This window comes from Sus scrofa, chromosome 18 (assembly GCF_054392235.1).
Source record: "Sus scrofa isolate SSC_HxYL_T2T_F1_AM1 chromosome 18, Sscrofa_HxYL_maternal_Yorkshire_Landrace_v2.0, whole genome shotgun sequence".
Classification (NCBI taxonomy): Eukaryota; Metazoa; Chordata; class Mammalia; order Artiodactyla; family Suidae; genus Sus; species Sus scrofa.
The window spans coordinates 34,224,176-34,245,533 of NC_139400.1; the positions used below are offsets into that span (position 1 = coordinate 34,224,176).

At 38.3% G+C, this 21,358-nt stretch overlaps 1 long non-coding RNA gene across 5 annotated transcripts in view; it reads left to right on the forward strand.

The window, feature by feature from the left end:
• The window catches only part of LOC100514329 (uncharacterized), a 277,119-nt gene that overhangs the window by 106,366 nt on the left and 149,395 nt on the right, over positions 1-21,358 (forward strand). For all 5 annotated transcript variants that reach the window (XR_014834404.1, XR_014834403.1, XR_014834407.1 and 2 more), the window contains exon 2: positions 18,188-18,306. This is a non-coding gene — a long non-coding RNA (uncharacterized LOC100514329). The remainder of the gene's footprint in view (positions 1-18,187; positions 18,307-21,358) is intronic.

Sequence of the window (21,358 nt, forward strand, 5' to 3'; positions counted from 1 at the left end):
GGGAAAATGAAACAAAATAATTGCACAATAAAGTCATAACTGTAGCTTAAAAATAGCAAATTATGAGATAATAAAATAGTTAATTATATTACTCGGCGAAATCTAAATATGTTAATTGGCATCGCCTTTCTAGTTTATTAAAAAAGAATATATTTATTTACCTAATATGACACTTCACTTTGGCTCTATGGTAATTAAATATAAGATCACTATGATACTAGATTCACAGGCATGCTCTCATAGAAGAGGTTTTGTTTGGTGTGAGCTGGCTCTTATAAAGTTTAAAATATAATAAATAGCTGATGAGTATTAATTGTATTAGTGCATAACAATAATTATGAAACAGCAGATGTTCTTTTTGTCTACATTTTCTTAAACTTTCTGTATGTACAGGTGTTGCATAGTTTTGTTAAGCCTGATGCATTGTTTGAAAGAGTTTCTGTGTCCACAGTTCAGATATTTTTTAAAAATAGTTCTATCTTTCCATACTATTCTGAAAAATTTTGAAAGTATAAGAATATTCTAAGTTAGCTACTATTTTGAAGGAATCTACCATTTGGGGAAGAGATAACTTAGGAAAGTATGCTGAATATTAGTAATAACCAACACTTATGTACACTTCGCTATGTTCAGGGAAATGTGCTATGTGACTTACCAATAGACACCCGTTCTGTTCTCATATGAACTCAATTAGGTGGGTAATTTTCATATTCCTCTTTCACAAATGAAGGAGTTAAGATACAGGTAAGTAAGTTTCCCCAGACTGCAGAGCTAGGATTCAAAGCCAGAGCATCTGGCTCTAGAGTTCATGCTTTTACGCCCCCATGCTTGACTGCCTGCCACTGAAAATACCATGAGAAGCAATTCCTCTTTGTAAAAAGTGTTAAATATCTCCAGTGAACTGAATTTGATATCAGAACATTAAGAATGTTCCTTGAGAAGCATCATTAACTGCCGGAATGAATGGAGGGTGAAGTTGACCCACCAAAGACTCTCTCTTCAGTAAACTGCTTCACCAATAAATTAGAGTAGAACTAACAGATCCGTACAACCTGCCCACTTAAACTGGTTGTAAAATAATATGATTTGCATACATTAACATGTAGTGCACTTATAGAAAAATCTTGGGAATGTTGGCAGCTCAGTTGAACAAGCACTCATTTGGAAGGTATGATGCTAAGTGCTAGGAAAGATAGATCAAGTCTAATTCCACTCTTTAAGGGCCTCAGAGGCCACTGGAGACACCGGAATGTATATGTTTACCTCTAGTGAAAGTTAGACTGTGACAAGTGTTAAAAGAGGAGTATAATTAAAATGCCCAGGGAGCACCGAGAGGAAACTTGGATGGGAGGTGGGGGATTGGCCATCAGGGAAGTTGCAACAGGCAGTAGATTCTTGAGCTAAGGTTACTTGAATGAACCTCCAGACATACCACATAGAATAATCAAAATCATAAAGCTTGGGGTGATATGAGGACCTGGAAATGCAATTGGACAAGCATGGTGGTACCAGATTATGAAAAACTTCATGTGTGTGTATTTTACACAGAAAACACATATGTGTATACACAGTGAAATGTCTCAGTGTGTATACGACATATTTACATAGTCTTTATTGGAGATAATCTTTGTGTATTTTGAAAAATATTATGCATAATGTGCTTATGTTCTCACTCCAGAGTAGTTTTAAAAACGTTGAAATTCTTGATCAGACCTGTAATAGTTCTGTGACCTCAGTTTCCTGATCTAGAATTATGGAAATAATAATATTTTTCTCCTTAGGATCCCTGTAAGGCTTCATAAAATCATGTATATAAATGTGGCATCCCTTAGAGGGCTCCTCCTGAGACAGATACTTAAATTTTTTTTAGTTTTTAAAGTTTTTATTACAATTTTTAAAGTATAATTGATTTACAATGTTCTGCCAATTTCTGCTATACAGTAAAGTGACCCAGTCATACCATACCGTGTGTGTGTGTGTGTGTGTGTGTGTGTGTGTGTATTCACTTTTTTTTTTCTTTTTTCTTTTTTTTTTTGTCATTTTGCTATTTGGGCCGCTCCCGCGGCATATGGAGGTTCCCAGGCTAGGGGTTGAATCGGAGCTGTAGCCACTGGCCTACACCAGAGCCACAGCAACACAGGATCTGAGCCGCGTCTGCGACCTACACCACAGCTCACGGCAACGCCGGATCGTTAACCCACTGAGCAAGGGCAGGGACCGAACCCGCAACCTCATGGTTCCTAGTCGGATTCGTTAACCACTGCGCCATGACGGGAACTCCCTCACTTTCTTATACTATCTTCCATCATGGTCTATCCAGGGAGATTGGATATAGTTGCCCGTGCTATACAGTAGGAACTGATTGCTTATCCATTCTAAGTGTAATAGTTTGCATGTACCAACCACATACTCCCAGTTTGTCCCACTCCCTCCCCTCCCCTTGGCAAACACAAGTTGAGACAGATACTTGTACCCCACGTTCTCAGTCAGGAAACGAAGTCACAGAGTTACAGCTTGCATGTAATCCAAGCAGTGCAAAAGGTGGACTATGCTTGTCTCCCTAGATGATGAGGATACTGTTGACAAACACCCTCAGCTCTCTGTCCCTTCAGGGACCTCAGCTGTAGAGTGCCATCTTTCCTACGGTCGTATCCCTTCCCCGTGTAGCTGATATCCAATGACTGATACAAGGGTACAAACTCTTGCCATCTTGGCCTAACTAATTATAACCTTGAGCTCCACAGGCTGCTGTGGAGTCAGCCCAGCTCTTCCTTGGGCCTACATCTCAGCTTGACTTCTGCCTTTGCCAACCCCACTTCTTTTCCCTCTCTTGCACAGTGTTTATCTCAAGGACAATTTCTTTCTAAAAATCCTTCTACATGTTAAACTCTATCTTAGGGGAAACCAACTTGAGACCTTCCTTGGTGGTGGTGCCCGTGGTGGTTATGGTGGAAGTGGTGGTGATTTCCCAGTGCCTTCAAGGTCAATTTCTTGTGCCAAAATTGCATTGAAGGGCAGCAGCACCCACAGAAGTTTCATGTGGTTTTCTGTGGAGCAGCACTATTGGTGACACTTTTGCACTAAGCTAATTCTTTGGCATAGTCTTGGCCATCTGCCTAGAAGCTTAATCTCAAGTCTTATTCTCCAACTCTTTGAACAATTCTGCAAGCTCTCCAGTATCCTTTAAATAAACTTCTGTTTAATCAGCCCAGGGAGTTCCCGTCGTGGCGCAGTGGTTAACGAATCCGACTAGGAGCCATGAGGTTGCGGGTTCGATCCCTGCCCTTGCTCAGTGGGTTAACGATCCGGCGTTGCCGTGAGCTGTGGTGTAGGTTGCAGACGCAGCTCGGATCCCGCGTTGCTGTGGCTCTGGCGTAGGCCGGTGGCTACAGCTCCGATTCAACCCCTAGCCTGGGAACCTCCATATGCCGCGGGAGCGGCCCAAGAAATAGCAACAATAACAACAACAACAACAACAACAACAACAAAAAATCAGCCCAAATCAGCTTCTCTTATATGGTAATATTTCTTAAGAAAGGTAATATTAAACAGGCTCCCATACATTAGACCTCTAAGACCTGATCGGTATACTCTCTAAGATATAACAATGATATGAGTATGATGAGTATAAATTAAATAATGTTCCCCTGAAGAGGTGTTTGGCAGTAGTGATGGAGATTAGCATGTTGGAGATGGAAAAGAAGACAGGCAAATTCAGTTGTGCATATGAAAAGCAGATTGATATAACAGAAGGGAGAGGGAATGGCAAATAAGAATGATGAGACAGGGACTCCAACTCAATGAAATTTTATTTTTATTTAAAAAAAATGAAATAAAGACCAAACCTCTGAAAACATAGGAAATTTAAATTTCATTAAATGGACATGATTTTTTAAAAATACACATTTCAGACTGACAAATTTCTATCTCTATTTCCTGAAAATCAGGGAATTATGCTGTAATGGATTTGAAGGAGCTCTACAGTTTTCTGACAATGAAAACTGGCAATGGATAGTATAAATTATTGGGTTGAGCAAAACAGCATCTTTTCTTTTATTCATCAAAATGCCATTAAGAGTAGAAATACAAGATGCTCTGATATACAGCAGAGGTCTGGGTTTTGGTAAACATTGGTTAATAATTGTGCTTTTACATTTTGTTAAAATATAACAATGATCAGGGTACAAGATAGCAATCCTGGTAAAGTTAAAATGAAAACTCATAAGGTAAAACCACATCCTATTATTTCTGTACTTACTGTTTTTTTTGCTATATGTTATATATAAGGGTCCTCCACAGATACAGCCATTTTAAGGGAAATTTTCTCTTTGCTGACTTAAAATGTTTTATTTTCCTGGTTCCTAGGCCAGTATTTGATGGCATTCAATAGCAATAAAACAGCAGTGTTTAAAAAAAATCTATATGAAATGGTTTCCTAGGGAAATAGCTATGTGGTTGGGTGAGTCTGGCACTTTGCCCTGAAAGTCAACAGTGTTCAGGTTGTGTTGGAGATCCTAGGAGAAAATATGTCGCAGACACCTAAGGGTGACTTGGGTTCCATTACTCTGCAATTCAAACCTGGAGACTGTCAAAAGAGGCACCTTAGCTGTTCTCACCTGCGTAAGTGAACTAGAGGAACAGAAGTCAACTTCTAAAGGAGCCAAGAATCAGAACCTGCAGAACATTTTATAACAAATTCAGAAGTGTGAGTTATACTCAGAGAAGAGCCAATGGCTGGTATCAACTATAGAGCACAGAAGCAACATGTTTCTCTTGGAGGTGGCTAGAGACAGCCAGGTTCCCAAGAAGTCTTTAGGCCTTGGGCCCCTTAGGAGGAAAATATTCAAACTCTTGGAAAAGAAGTAATACTGAAAGGAAATAAGAGTGATACTTACTTTTGCTATCTTTGTGCAGATGCCGCATGAACCATAAAAGGAAAGGGAGATGTTATTATTACCAAAAACAGTAATGCGAAGATGGAAGTAGACTCTCTTTTTTTGGTCATTTTGTATTGCTTTCCACAGTTCTAAAAAATTATAAAACTCAGAGAAAGACAGGCAAGTTGCAATGCTCTAATTCCTTTATTATTTGGGATACATAAGTGAGATAAAGACTTAGAAGAAAAATGTAGCTGCATAAATTAAGCATCCTCTCCTCTTCTCCCAACATAACCAGGAGAATTGATACCAAAAGTAAAATTTTCACTCTCAGTGAAATTAGGAGACAAACTACAAAATATTCTTAAGAGTATCTTATTTAAGCTTTCCGATTGAATGCAGAAGCTAAACAGAGGACTGGAGAAAAACTGGGGATAAAATCCAGCAGCTACGGATTTCAAAAGCCGCCCCCCCCAAATATGTATTTTTCTGAAAGCAATGGGCATACTTTATATATGTATGCTTTCTACTGTGTATAAAAACTGTGCCCTTTACTAAAACAGCAGGTGAGAGAAAGGGAGTGAGCAGCTTGGTGCCAAAAGTCCCTCAGAAACAAGTTAGATTCAGAGAAGCAGGGGAGGTCTACAACATAAAGATCACATTTGTGGAAATAAGTCTGTCTTTGAGGCAGCTTAGACAAAAGCATTTATGTTCTGAAAAATAGGTATACTGTAATTCTACTCTGTCTGGTTAAGAATTTCTGGTAAATATCTGTGCACCTCATCCAAAAGACAAGTAACAATGATAATTTGCAAAGAAATGGTGCAACTCATTTAAAGAAAGGTATGGAAAATAATTAGCACAGTATCAATATAAAGACACTGAAGGGAAAAAAGAGTACAATGGCAGTAAATTTTAAAACAGATGGATACGCCAGCAAAAAAAAAAAAAAAAAAAATTGACCTTGACAAATGAAAAGTATGAGCCAAAATTTTGCCCTGAATGAAAACAAGCAAACAACAGAATTTAATGAAGCAATTACTTCTCTGGTGGAAGACCACAAAACAAAACTACAGAACTCAGGGAAAAGATGGCAAAAGATCAGGAAGAGATGGAGTTGTGCTCAAAAAACGCAACACAATCTAAAAAAGTCAGTACTGAAGTATAATCTAGGAAATATGCTGAATTACAAAGATAAAAATCTTTCTGCACAATTACTAAAAGATTGTCATTTAAAAAGGTGGCAAAAATTAGGCTTCCTCAACCTTCACAACAACACATAATATCAGAAGACAGTGATTGCAGACTACAGACAAATAGTGATGTTTATCTACCAAACAAACAATAGGGCACCATCATTTCCTCCTTTGTCAAACAAAAACTGCAGGAATACCTGGGATAAATAGAAATATATTAATAATAGAAGACAAATTTATTGCTATTTTTCCATGACTGTTTAACTGGACAAAACATCATATATATATAATTGTGTGTGTGTGTGTGTGTGTGTGTGTATATATATATAAAACTGTATATATACACATATAAACACATATATATGTATATATACATGTTAAATAATACAAGTGTGTATTATTTGTGATTTATTAATATATAATATACAAATTAGTATTTATAATAATATAAAACTAGTATATATATGCTAAATAATACAATTAATAGATAAATATCAAACACTGTATCTTGAAAATAGAGATTGGACCCTCTTCCCAAATGCCTTTGGAATATTCACCATGACTAGAACAGCAATAATTTCTCCAAAGTAGCAATCCTGGTGCACTAAAATTATATCTTAATATAAAAAACAAAGAAACTACCTACAAATGGATCTTGAACATATGAAATAGTTTTTGCTCATTAATAAATGTAAAATTAGAAACTATATTGAGACTACCTATAAGATTTACAAAAAAAGTTTCAAAATTTGATAACAAAGTATTGGTGAGAATATAGAAAGCATTAATCGCCAGATGGCAAATTGGTACCACATCTATGAGTGGCATTTTGGCTGTATGCATACACTACATCTTTATCCATTGATCCATCAATGGACATTTAGGTTGCTTCCTTGTCTTGGCTATTGCACATAGTGCTGCTGTGAACATTGTCGTTCATCTATCTTTTAAATTTAGCATTTTTGTCTTTTCCAGATACACGCCCAGGAGTGGGATTGCTGGATCATATAGTAACTCTATTTTTAGTTTTTTAAGGACCCTTCATACTGTTCTCCACAGTGGTGGCACCAATTTACACTGGTATCAACAGTGGAATTCACACCCTCTCCACCACTTATTACTTAACCTAATCTTGATCTATCTATACAGAACCAGTTAAATAAATTATATTGTATTCATAATGGAATACTACTCAAGTTTTAAAAGTAATAGTAAGTAAACTCTCATGTATTGACATGGAAGGGTCTTTAAGAAACACTTAAGACTAAAAACAACCCCAAAACATTACAGTACACTGCCATCATGCAGAAATGTTACTTAAAAAAAAAAAAAAGATAAAGAAGAAACTAGTAAAATTGGTTACCCATAGGAAAAGACAGGAAGAGTGCAAATGGTAGGCAGGAAAGAGAAGATGACTTTTCATACGTTTTTGATACTTGTTCCAGGATTATTAAACAATAGAGGTATATTAAATAAGCAGTTTTTGAACCTGAGATAAATATTCACAGTCTGCCTCAATATTACAAAACTGGATGTTTTTAAACTGTAATCTAGTTTTGCTAGATGTTTATAAACTGAAGTGGCACAGCAAGCATGCCCTAACAGCTTCATGTTCATTCCTTGGCCCTCCGCAGTAGAGGGGCCAGTGAAATGCTTTTTCAAAACTCACTAAGAGCCTGGCTTCCTAATTCCCAAATCCAATAATCCTCCTCTCATTTGAATTCCCTGCAATGGTTGATGCTGTTGTCCTCCCGCTTCATTGTTGAAACACAGCCTCTTTGTTTGCACTTTACCAACCACTAGAGTCTTGGCTTTCAGCGTCCCCAGTGCTCAGACTCTCCTTCACAGAATTCACTCCCCCATGGGTCCTGAACACAGTGGGATTGTAAAGATTTTTCTTTTTTAGTTATCTTTCCTGGTTGAATGTCCTACCACCCCTGACCATGGCTAGAGCTTCTAATGCCAATTGTCTACAGATTTTAACAAAGAACCTTTTGCCAAAAATTAAGATCATCTTTGATGAAAAAGGCAGAAAATTATTGGTAGTTCCAGCATTTCATTTCCTTATAGTTACTAGTCACTGTTTTAAATGGCATACATAGTACTTGGGAAGAGTAGAATTGGGGCTGAGCCTTGAGAGGCAACAAGGGCACAGCTTTGGGAACCAGACTAGCTACCTTCAAATTCCAGCTTCATGCCTTACTAATATGTGACCTGGAGTGCGTTACTCAAACTACATCCAGCTGAGTTACTCTACCACTATGTGTCTCGTTTGCTGTGCCCCCCACCCCCCACCAAAAGGGAGGTGTCATAATAGTATCTGATTCACTGGGCCCTTGGGCAGTCTTCATGAGGTCATAGATATAAAATCACCTTGTACCATTCCTGGTATCCAGGTTCTTGCATCTATCGCTAACACTGTTCCGTGTAGAAGATTCTAGAATATTGAACCCAGAGTCAGAAATCTGAATCCCAATCCCAATTCTACTATTAAATGAATCTGTTTTTAATAAATTTTGCTTTATTGTCTGTAAAATAGGAGGTTGAAATACGATCTCTAAAATCCCAGCTACTTTGAGAAACAAGGTCTAACTTCAGAGCCTACTAGCTGAAGAGCTGCTTTGTATGTAGACTGACAAGTGAAAGGTCAGAATTAATGGTTTCATAATAGGAGCAACATACCGGCTTACTCTGTGAAGACATGCAGTGCTTTACTTATTTTTGACACAGTAGCCACTTCTGTTAGGACAGGAATAGAATCCTATTCTTAAGAGATAAAGCGGCTCTGTAATTGAACATGTATCTAATAAACACCGTCTCTTGGAAATTTCTAACACTGAAAAATAAAATAAAAATTGTGGAGCTTAGAAATGGGCTGATCAACAGAAAAGAAAAACACCTGTATTGGAAATAAGGTGTTTATTTTGACATCACTAAATAGTAATTTGACAATTAGATTTTATCTCAATGTTATTTTTGAAAACGAGTTATCCCTGAAATTCCATATTCTTCCAGTCCCCTTAGTTAAAACCTTAGGACTCTACCTTTCACAATTCATTCTCGTTTACTCTTTATGTCAGATAAAACCCTAAGTCCTGGCCTCCCTTTCCCTTCATACTCCATTGCCACTGGGCCCAAATCCTTCTCACATCTTGATCTGGCAGCAGCAGACTGGCTGACTTCAGCCTTTCTGTTTTCAAGCTATCACCCAGTCCACTGCCAAGTACCTCCCTTTTTAAAGCGCTTCCCGCTAATACTCCTATCTCAGGAAGTCACATCGGTTCACTACCACCATGTGGTGAGTTTCAATTTCTCCGCCAGACTTAACAAGCTCTCCAGACTTAGGCCTCTTTTAACTGCTCTAAGCAGCTTCCTTTATCACTCCTCCCCTTTGCCTGCTCCCAGCTTAGAATGCCATTTCCTCTCAGTCTGTACACAACCCTCTCACTCCTGATTTTATGCAGGAATTTTGTTCCTCTCCCTGAAGAGCTTTCTTATCTTCTTCACCCACCCACCCATCCATCCAGCCAGCCATCCTCTCCAGCCATCTTGATGAATGTCAATTCATACTTTTGAAGGAAGCTTTGCAAATTTACTGACATCTTTCTATCCACTTAGTATCAGTGATACAAAATTTTATGACCTTCAAATTATTTCAGATTCATTCATTATAATAAACTTAAGTGGGCATCATACTGTAGTAGAAAATCCACTGACTCGAATTTAAAGATCAGTTCTGCTATTGACCAGCTGTGTCTCCTTTGGCAAATCATTCTCGAAGTCTCATAAAGTTGTTATAGATATTAAACGAGTGAGATGGAAAACGATTTTGTAGGCCCTAAATGCAACGCCAGTATTATTGTTGTCAATGTGATTTCTATGTAACACAACACATCCTTTACAGTGTTAGATAAATTAGAGACCTGCTAGAAGGTGTTTGATAAGTATATGGACCATTCTTAAAAAAGTGCAGTTTACATTAAAAAAAAAAAAAAGAAAGAAAGAAAGCTGGAATTAAATGTGAAGGCATAGAGACGAAAATAGTTTGGTCCTAAATATGGAACTTCATAAGAAGGGATTATCACATAAGAATGATGAGACATCGTTTATTCAAGTGCTTCCCAAAGCAATATTAGTGTCGGTTGACTGCACCCATGGCAACTTACAAGAGACCTCCCCTAATTGCAGTGTATTGTCACTGATGAAAGATGTATTTCTATGAATGGAGAAAACCTAATTAGGCCCTCTTTACAGAGTGATTCTGATTCTATGTATTTTTCCCTGTGGCCATTCTGTGTGATATCTACAGGCAGCTTTTGAAAGCAATGAAGACTTGACCTATTGGGGACGTTTAATGGGAAATGCTTTATAATCAGAAAATGCTAATGAGTGGAGAACATATATTATATTCCAGCAAAGGTGAAAATTTTACGAGAATAATTGACATTACAAATCACAGTTTGACTGCTAAACTATTTACAAAAATCCAAGAATATAGGACTGAAAATGGAAATACAAGGTACTTTCAAAGACTATTTGCTTGTTGAAGTATCTTTTGTAATAAATGAATAGACTCTAAGGATTCTTGAATATATTCTTCTAAATTTTCAACAGCACCATATATGCTTCTGCTCAACCCAAGAGTTAGAACTGAAGTTGCAACCAAAGCAGAGTTCGGGTGTATGTAGAGAAAGCTAAGACTTCTGGTAAGGGTGACAGAGACAGCTGTCCATCAACATTTATGCTTCCCATAGTATAGGGGTGTTTATGGGGAATCAGTTGCCCAGAGAACTGTTACATTTCCAAGCTCCCCTTGCATCAAAGTAGGACTGTATGACCAGTTCTTCCCAATGGAATGTGAGCAGAATTGATCGATTTCTGGCCAAGATGGTGATGAAGTGGGTGTGTCTCTTCTCTCCCACCTGCTAAGAGACTCTAGGGCAATGGGATGGGGGCTGGAAGGAAGGATCCATGTGCCTGAATCTCAAGATGAAGGAAAACCCCACTGCGGGAATGCTGAAATTGGCTTGGCATAAATTTGTAAAGTGTTAAATCTCTGAAATTTGGGATAAATAGTAAACATAACCAACAAATTAAACATAACTATGAAGTGAATAGCCAAAGAATATTCTGGAAGTTGATAGACTAGTGAAATTTCTAAATATATTTCAACCATTGGTGAAAGAGTAATACATTTATGGAAATTCCCCCAAACACAAATACTCTGATAGGGAAGAGTAGGCGATGTTTCACTATTATCTCTGCTCTATCTGTTCCCCTTCCTGAAAACTTTCTCATCTTCTCCATGACCCATCTACCCATTCATCCAAATTCTAAGCATTCTTCTCTCCTCATGTCACATCTTATCTTGCAGAGTGAAAGCCCTGCACAGCCATGATATTCCAGTCTCTATGTGTTTGCTATGCATTATTAACAAGGTGTTTCATACCTTTGTAATTATCTCAAGCTTATACAGGGGAGGGATTTTAGTGAAATGAGACATTTTCACTAACATGAATTAAGAGAGAATGTGTTACCCCTGAAAGGCAATGTACACAAAGGATAGAGAAAAAAGCATAATGCCTTTTAATTTTTCATAGATTCTCATTATCGAAACATTAGCCTTTAAATAAAGGGAGGGGAAAATCCCTCCCTCTGGGCCCTTTAAGAAGATTTATTTGGAACTATTTTTGGTTCAGGGTTAATTATTTAGAGAAAACATGTTTGTGGTTTAGAAAGTCAGATACCAAAATATGAGAGAGACGGAAAGAAGAGAGAACAGTGAGGCAAGAGAGGGAGGAAGAAAGGCAAGAAAGGGAAAGAGAAAGAAGGGAGAAAGGAAGAAAGAGAAGGAGGAAGGGAAAGAAGGAAATAAATTAGTGATTTAAAAAAGTCTAACTTGAGAGTTACTTAATTTTTTCAACAGTATATAGATTACTTAACTGAGTTTATTTAAGTCAGTAAAAAACAGGCTTAAAGAAAGACTAAGCCAAGTCTCAAATGTCTCAAGGGCATGTCTTAAGCATAACGCTCAGATATCCTGGCCATTAAAAATAAATAAACCATGATTAGCCCTAGATTTCTTTACCAGGGAGAGAGCCCAACCAAATGAAGAAAGTGGAGAGCAAAGAACTGAGCTTGTGAAATAAAGGACCCATACATTTGAGCAGGTGACAGTCCAGTGGGGACTCTGACCAAAACCAGTAGTGTTCTGTGTGACTAATGTCTATGATAGGATTGGGATTGGTGGTGTTGAGGCTGCTAAAAGAGGAAGCAGAGTTAGAAACTCAGAAACGTTTTACTGAAACATGGCTAGAGTCCCAGAGATGGCTAAGAATGAGTTGATGACTTCAAAGAATCTTTAGGTCAGAAAATAGGCAAGCAGCCCCTGACAAGAGAAAGGCTTTGAATAGTTAGGTCAGAATTGTACCCTTTAAAATCTGGGCCCTTAGGGAACAGTTAATTGAATGTTAGCATGAATCCTGAAGATAAATTCAAATTTTACCAGGAAATATATATATATATATATATTTTAATGACAAGCATTAATTTCAAAACTATAGGTTATAATGATATAATATTTTATATACTTTCTTAACCCAGATAATTTATTTAATTAACAAGAATATTTTACATTGCTTTAATGTAACTCAATATGATTATAACGTTACTAGGTGTAGCCAAAAATACTTCGCTTAGGTCCAGGAACTAGAATCAGAATTTTTGTGATTTTGCACAGATGTCTAGGCTCAAAGTGTATGTTTTCAAAATGCAAAGTGTTTATATTAACACTGTAAGGGAGAAGCCTTTTTCAAGCTGATATAACACAATGTACATTTGCCACTGATGTAAAAGGTACAGCCTTTTGAGAAAAACAGGCTTGCCTCGCCCCGGAGAACGTTCTTACAACACTGGATCTATAAATAAGTCTCATACCCATTTGGCCAAATCTTTAACTGAATGATTTCCAAATGTGCCAGATAATGCTCACCCTATTTTAATCAATATTTCTTACTATCATATTTCAATGAAATTGAAAACATTAAAAAAATTCCTTGAAATTAGAAATATGACCAGTATTGAAATACAGATTTACCGTAGATTTGAAAAGATTCACATTTGACTCTGCTCTTACAATGTATAAGTTTGATAATAAAACCTTTACAGGCTTTATGGTTTATAAAATATATTCTTGTATTGTGTCATTTTCTGAGTGATCGTGGGAACTGTATTCCTACCCCATTCTGTTTTTACCCAGTCATGCTTCATATTTTGACCAGGGCCCCTTTTCAAAATTAACCAAGGAGGTTTGTTCCTCTTCTAATCTTTCTTTGCAGTTTTCACATCATCTACATCACTTAAGATTTTTTTCTCAGTATGTCTTTGCAGTGTTACTTTTCAAATTTTTAGTTGTAACATCTGCTTTGATGGACCCCACAGCGGTTGTTTAGGATCCTAGCATCCATCACTTACTGCACATATCAACTGGGCAAAGCATAGGAAGCCTTGCGTTGCGCAGTGCAAGCTGGTTGTGTTTCAGTACCCAGTTGGTCATAATAACCTCTGGCTTCCAAGTTAGCTTTAACTTGGGCTGTGTGCGAATGAACAGCCTTTGGCAATGTAATATGCAGTGGGAGGACGTGAATTTGGTGGGAAACTATTCTGCTTAAAGTACTTTTAAACATTTCAGAACAATTTTTAAAGTTTTGCTTGGAAGGTTCACTGGGGGAAAAATCTAGATTTAAGACAAATGCAGAAAACAGGCTATAAAATATTTAGAGCCAGTACTTAGCTAAGAATTGATTCAAAGTAAATTAACAAAAAGTGCTTGAAGGGGGAGCTATAAATGATGTGTCTGCTCAGGCAGTAAGGGTAACATTTTCCCTTATTAGAGACTGAAAAATCATGGGTTGAATGCAAGCATATGAGTTTTCTTTATTTTCCTTTGTGATCTGGATAGGAGAGGTCAAGGGTGTATGAAAAACTTAAAAGAAGCTGTATTTCTTAGATATGTAATTAGGACCAGAGAGTGGAAAGTTAATATATTCTAACTAATTAGTCTAAATTGGGGCAGGCAGAAGTGATCGATTGAAACCTGGCCAGTAAGCTCTGCAGCTTCTAAATCAAACTCCAGAAGCTTTAAAAATGTTCCACAGGAGCTTGTAAAATTACAGGTTCCTAGGCCCCACCCCAGATTCTGATGCAAGTTTGGAGTGGAAACCTAGAATCTGAATATTTGATTTGGAGACAGATGCTCCATAGAACACACTTTTAAAAAACACTTCTAAATAGTATGACAAATTTACATACCCTTTTAAAACAAGAGAAGAAACTGATTTGGAGAGTAAAATGAATGAAAATAATCAAGAAACGTGAAATGTAAAATTGCCAAAGTTCTGCAAGCAAAGCAGCTGTGTTTCATGTATTTATAAGGAGGTATTTGCATATGTTGTACAGTGCATACATTGTTTCTTTAACTGTTAGCTTTTAGTTGGAATCATTGGGATAACTTTTATATGTGCATATATGACATGGACATGGCTACAGTGTTGAGTGTGGCCTCTGAGGATAAACTTCCAGGGTGCAAATCCTGGCTCTATCACGTAAAGGAAGCGTGGACTTGGGGAAGACCCTTAACTTCATGGTACTCAGATTTCTTACCTGTAAAATGGAAATGATGATAATATTTACATCATGGAGATTATTAAAGAGTAAATTAATTAGCACTTATAAAGGACTTAGAGAAGTTCCTGGAAGCCCTTAATCATTTACTTATTGTAGTCATTGCCTAACAGGCATCTGCTGAAACAAATTAAATTGATGGACTACAGTGACATTTTTGGGATGAATTGAAGGTAGTTATTGCTCAGCCTAAAATGTGAACTCATAAGGAGAATGAAGTAAATAAAATTAAGATTAAAGTGATTCTAGAAATTGACACAACATTATAAATCAACCATAATCATAATTTTTTAAAAATTTTAAATAAAGTGAATCCTGTGTTCTGATCAGGTTATCTGTCTTCAGAGTTCCTTATTAGTGTATTTTCTCTTAGAATTATTTTTTTTTAAATTCTTAATTATTTATTTTTAAGGGATTAAAGAATTTACTGAAAATCGTTTAGGGACACTAGAACAAAATTTTTTCTTTTCTTTGAAATTCATATGTCTCCTATTCTCTGTTCTTCTACCCTGTGTTACTTTTCTGGAGGCCATAGTGATACCAGATAATGTTTTTTTTTTTTTTTTTGTCTTTTGTCTTTTTTTGTCTTTTGTTGTTGTTGCTATTTCTTGAGCCGCTCCCACGGCATATGGAGGTTCCCAGGCTAGGGGTTGAATCGGAGCTGTAGCCGCCGGCCTACGCCAGAGCCACAGCAACGCAGGATCCGAGCCGCGTCTGCAACCTACACCACAGCTCACGGCAACGCCGGATCGTTAACCCACTGAGCAAGGGCAGGGACCGAACCCGCAACCTCATGGTTCCTAGTCGGATTCGTTAACCACTGCGCCACGACGGGAACTCCAGATAATGTTTTCATTTTCACCCTCTTCTCTCTTGTATCTCAAACACATAGTATAGTTTCTAAATAATTTTACATGTAGTAAAGAAGGATAACATAAAGCTTGCAAAATAATATCTTCTTGTCTAATACCATGGCCAAAAAGTAGGCAATTTGTAACCAAAAAGCTAAGGAAAGTGCATTTGTATCTAAAGAAATTAGCCTGTCATCCTCATCTCAGTTTGGTGATAGAGTAGCTAGTTGGAAACCAGTTCTGAACGCACAAGAGAGATGTCGTTCATTGGGAAATCCATCTAACAGCAACAAAACTCCAGTTTTGGAGATGGGGCCTGGGACAAAGCTCCATATGATGGGGACTCTGGGGCAGAAGAGCCCTCAAAGATGAAGCCAAGATTCAGAGTGGGGTAATAGGTTGAAACTTAGCAGAGATACCAGGATTTCTTTTAACATAAAGCAACAGGGTGACCAGTAACAAAGCCCTGTGTCATCTGTAGATAATGGGATTCCAGATCTAGCAGAGGAACTTAATGGTAAACCCTGTTGCATGTGGCATCCACAGCGGTTGATAACTTCCTTCCCGAATCTGAGTTGACTTAGGAACTAGAACAGGACAGAGGCTTCAATAGACCTTCAAACAATGGATGCGTCTAACATATCTTAATGAATGAAATAGAATCAAACATAATTTCTGCCATGCTGCACTGCTGTGCCACTTTGTGATTCAGAGGATAATAAATGGGTCATGCTGAGTAGACCATTTACTGTGGACTCTGGAGAGGATATTGCCAGAAAAGAGCAACAGCCATAGGCAGAATGCCTCACAAATGAGAGGGTTACATGCACCTTGACAACATGTGTTGTCAACATGCTGTATGACTCCAAACCATTTTAAGAACTTCTTTGTTTTGCTTAATCAAATAAGGTCTAATTGTTTTAATTAATTAGAAAAATGAATTGCTGGATGCAAATACATTGTAAACATTATTGATGAGGAAGGAGATAAATAAAAATCAGATTGATGGCCAAAAGACTTTTCATGTTACTTTTTTATCAGTGAAGCATTGCAGTTTACCCTTTTCCTAGGGGGTAACAGTTCTGGCATACAAAGAAAATGTGCATTTTTTTAACAATGGAGAATAGCTCTAAAATGATACCTTAGACGAATAGACATTTCCTTGCTTTCTTATTTTCTTCTTCAAGCTTCAATATTTGTCTGAAAACTTTTATTTTGCACTAATTCTGTACATCAAAAAGTTTTTTGACTGTAAGAATTCAAGGAGGGCCCTAAACTTTATATTACTTCAGGGAGGGCTTGTCTCTTGGCAAGAAGCAGGAATGTTTGGTATTAATGGGAGCATGACGGTTATGAAAGAAAACCAGCTCGTGGCATTATGAATCATAGGGCTCTAAAACATTTATAAATGAATGAAAAGGCTTGGGGCTGACATGAATTATGAGTCTCATTATGGCACTGTAATATCTCCAGCAATGCTTCAGAGAGACATGACATCTTCCAAGAAAAGTGGGAAGACTTCCATTACATTATTTTTCTACTGGTAATTGGCCATGGTCAAGGTGGGCCATGATCTGTATCCCTGGAGTATGCATGGCAACGTATCTCTGCCTATAAATGTTTCCATCAGTCAAGATCTTGCAAAACTCTAAGTGCCCTTGTTACTGTTGACCTTCAAGAGGTTATAATAGGTCCAAGCATGAGGACAGCCGTTCCCATCTTTCCATTTCTTTAAATAGCACTTAGGTAGGTAGCACTTAGGTAGGTACAGTACTCCTATTATTTTTCACATGTTAACACAAACTCCGAGATTTTAACAAAGACATTTCCCAGAAAAGAAAAGGATTGGTTGCTTATGAGGACTGTGAAAGGAAAAAATATGTGGTGAGCTCCTTATTAGAGAAAATATAAATGCTCTCAGAATTAGCGCATCCTTGATTTTTACCATCTCAATTCAGCTACCATAACTTCATTGTGAATGGCGTGAATTGAGGGTGAAGTCTTTCTGAAGTAATTGCAACCTGCATCATCCATAGTTCCCAAGAAAAATTTGTATTATTTTCAAGGAAATAGACTTATCAAAGCTTGGGTTTAAGCAATGGCAAGCATCTTTGCTTTTAGTTTTCCATTACACTTTTGTATGCACATAAATATTTCTAATATACCTGAGACAAGTTTGTTAAGGAGGCAAACATCCTGTTCAGAAATTCATTTGTGTTTTCCCTGTATTGAGTCTCTATACATGCGCGCGCACACACACACACACACACACACACACACACACACACACACACACACATCTATCTATCTATCATCACCTGTCTCCTACCTATTGTGATGATGAGCAGTTAGAATCGTGATTCCAGTGAGTGGCAAGGATACCACTTTATGGTTTAAGCTCCCTTTTCCTCCTAGACAAGATGTGGACCTCAGAGTCGAGGCTCCCTTCCAGTGACATAGGAACATGCAAATGAGTCAGATCCACCAATGTGAGTGAGGCTGATATGTGGTATGTGCCACTTCCAGCCTGGCCTATAAGGACATCCTGGGTGATTTTTTGCTCACTCTTTTGTCTTACCAGTTGAACAGGATCTCATAGAGAGCTCCAAGGGCTTAGGAAACTGGGAAGCTACCAGATCAAAAGGTTTCTGGGTGCCTGAAGAATGCCACAATACTTTGGTGACCCACATCTGATATAAGGTAAGTGACAAACATTTATTATATTAAGTCACTGAGATTTGGGGGTTATTTGCTGCGATTATTAGTTTACCCAGTGACTTAATAGCAAGTATAGTTTTTTTAATTCAAAATATGTGAAAATATGAACTCAAAATATTCTGGTTTAAGACATATGGCAAAATTGAAGATGTAGTTTCCCTTCCTTAGCCATGTGTTACAGGAATGTCTTTTTAGAGATCTGTTGATTTTTATTTATTAAAAAATTGTGCTGTTAGAGAAATTATTTGACCAAATTAAGAAATTCTTAGAAGACATTCAAGAGCCTGGTTTGGCAGATACTTAGGGGCACAAGTCCAGTCACTGTTTGGATCCCACCCTCCTCATTTCATTTATCCCTGGATCCTTGTGTTTTTGTTTGTTTGTTTGTTTGTTTAGGGCCACACCTGTGGCATATGGAGATTCCCAGGCTAGGGGTTGAATCAGAGCTGTAGCCGCTGGCCTATGCCCCAGCCACAGCAACACCAGATATGAGCTGTATCTATGACCTATACCACAGCTCATGGCAATGCTGGATCCTTAAGCCACTGAGGAAGGCCAGTGATCAAACCCACATCCTCATGGATACTAGTCAGATTCCTTTCCACTGGGCCATGATGGGAACTCCCTGGATCCTTGCTTTTTATTGCTGTCTCAACCTCTTGGCCTTCTAACCCCTTACTGTTCCTCAGCATCAATATTCAATACCTGACTCCACACCATCAGAAAAACCCCATTCTCCATTTTCCTTTCCTTTTCTATTACAACTGTAAAAGGGGTTTGATTATTTTGTAGAATGACGGCTACAATTAATATGTGGGATTTAGCATGTTCATTTGGATTTGCTACACTAATCAAACTAACTTATACCTTATAGATGATGAAAAGCTTTTTTGGGGGGATTAATGTCTACCACTGTCTTTTTTCCTGTGTGACTTAACAGTACAGAAGATCTGAATCACTATAGTAACTACAAAAGATGTTTAAAAAAATAAGCAAAATGACATTTTTGCTTTGAAAACTGCCGTAGAATGTGAAGCTCATTTTGGTATATTAAAACCTTAAGATATGAATACATAAAGCACATATGTACACGTGTAATTAAGAAATTCATCTATGATGTTTGTAATGACTTCATAAATCATTGTTTAGTAACACTAAAGTAGGGTTACATTCTTAAATCATTGGTCCTTACTTTTCCTTCAGGAAAAACTACTTATTTCTCGGAAGCTTTGCATCTCCCTAAAATGCGTATGTTGAAGTCTTAACCCCCAGTCCTAGTACTTCAGAACGTGACCTTAGTTAACAGGGTCATTGCAGGTGTAAGTGGTAAGACAGGGTCATACAGGAGTAGGATGGGTTCCTGTTCTAATATGACTGGTATCTCGATGAAAAGGAAAAATTTGGATCTGGACACACACACAGGGAGACCAGCCATGTGAAGACAGAGCTCAGGGACATCAAAGATGGCCAGCCACACCAGAAGCTGGGACAGAGGCACAGATCAGCTTCCTCCTCAGAAGGAGCCCACATCAACAAGATGGTGGAATAGGAGGTCTCCTGTTCATCTCCCTCTATTCAGCAACAATAAATTAGCAGCCACTTGTAGGCAAAAATGCCTTTGTGGTAGCTCTGTGGTCCAGGTAAGGGATTGTGACACCCAAGTGGAGCCTAAGACCAAAGAGGGCAGTTTTGAAAAGGTTGCCTATACCTGGAGGAAGACTTGCCAAATGTGGTCCCAGCTACAAACTTGAAAGTACCCCATATGCCTGTGGACTCAGCCACAGCTCCTTTGGCATTGGTCCTGCCACAATACCATTTGTCAAGGGACTCTGCAGGAGTCTGCCTTCCATGCAGACAGGGAGTGACAGGTCGGCCCACCTCAGTCCTGGCTGTGGATCCTGCAGTGGCATACATTCAGCTCCAACCCCTCTCAGATGCTAGTCCTGTCCACCCAGGGACTCCAGGGAGACATGTCTCTCTGTTCTCTGCAGCAAACCCTCCAACATAGGTCCAACTACAGACCCTGTAATAGCCCCTCTTAGCCATGAACCAGGAATATTCCTGTCCGTCCAAGGCCCCACCAGGAGACACACCCTTTTGAGCACCTGGAGGTAGGCCTGCTGACCTCAGTCCAACTGCAGATGTTGATGTGGCCCTGACACCTGCCTCCAGGCCCTTGTAGCCATGGTTGATGGGCAGTCATGTCTGCCAGGGATCTCTTTCAACTACTGGTGGCTCTTCACATTCCTTGGCTAGTGGCAGCATATTTCCAATCTCTATCTTCGTCTTCACATCGTCACCCTCCTTGTGTCTCAAATCCCCCATCTCCTTTTCTCTCTCTCTCTCTCTTTTGCCAAACCAATTACATGCATAAGTTCCTGGCCCAGGATCAAACCTGAACCACAGCAGTGATAATCCAGATCCTTAACCTCTAGGCCACCAGGGAACTCCTCCTTTTCTCTCTTAAGGACACTAGTTATTAGATTTCAGAAGAACCCACGTTAAATCCTGGATGATCCCATCTTGAGATTCTTAACTAGTCACATCTACAAAGATCCTGTTTCCAAAAAAGGTCACATTCACAGGTAGTGGGGATTATAACTTGGGCATTGTTAGGGGGTGGAGCGGAGGCACTATTCAACTCCCCACTTCAACTTTTTAAAATAGATAATAACTGGCGAGCAATAAACCTTGGGTACTTAGTGCTGAAAATATGCAATGTAACTGCTAAACAAGGAGTTTTGAAATAGAAGATAATTTTTGTAATATTGCAAGGGAAATTCTAATAATAGTCTAGAACTAAAAATACTAGTCTAGCTCAGCAAAACTTGGGAGGAGAGGAGAATTGGGAGTTAGGGGAAATGAAATTGTTTCACAACTGCTCACTTATTGGGGGGAGGGCAAAAGCAGAGGGAAAGTAGAACATCTTGATGGAGAAACAGTTGGAGGCTTGTTTTCTTATATCAGAGAACTAAGTGCTATATTATGAGATCCAGAAAAGGGAAGAGAACTTTCTTCCCTTTAACAAGAGAGA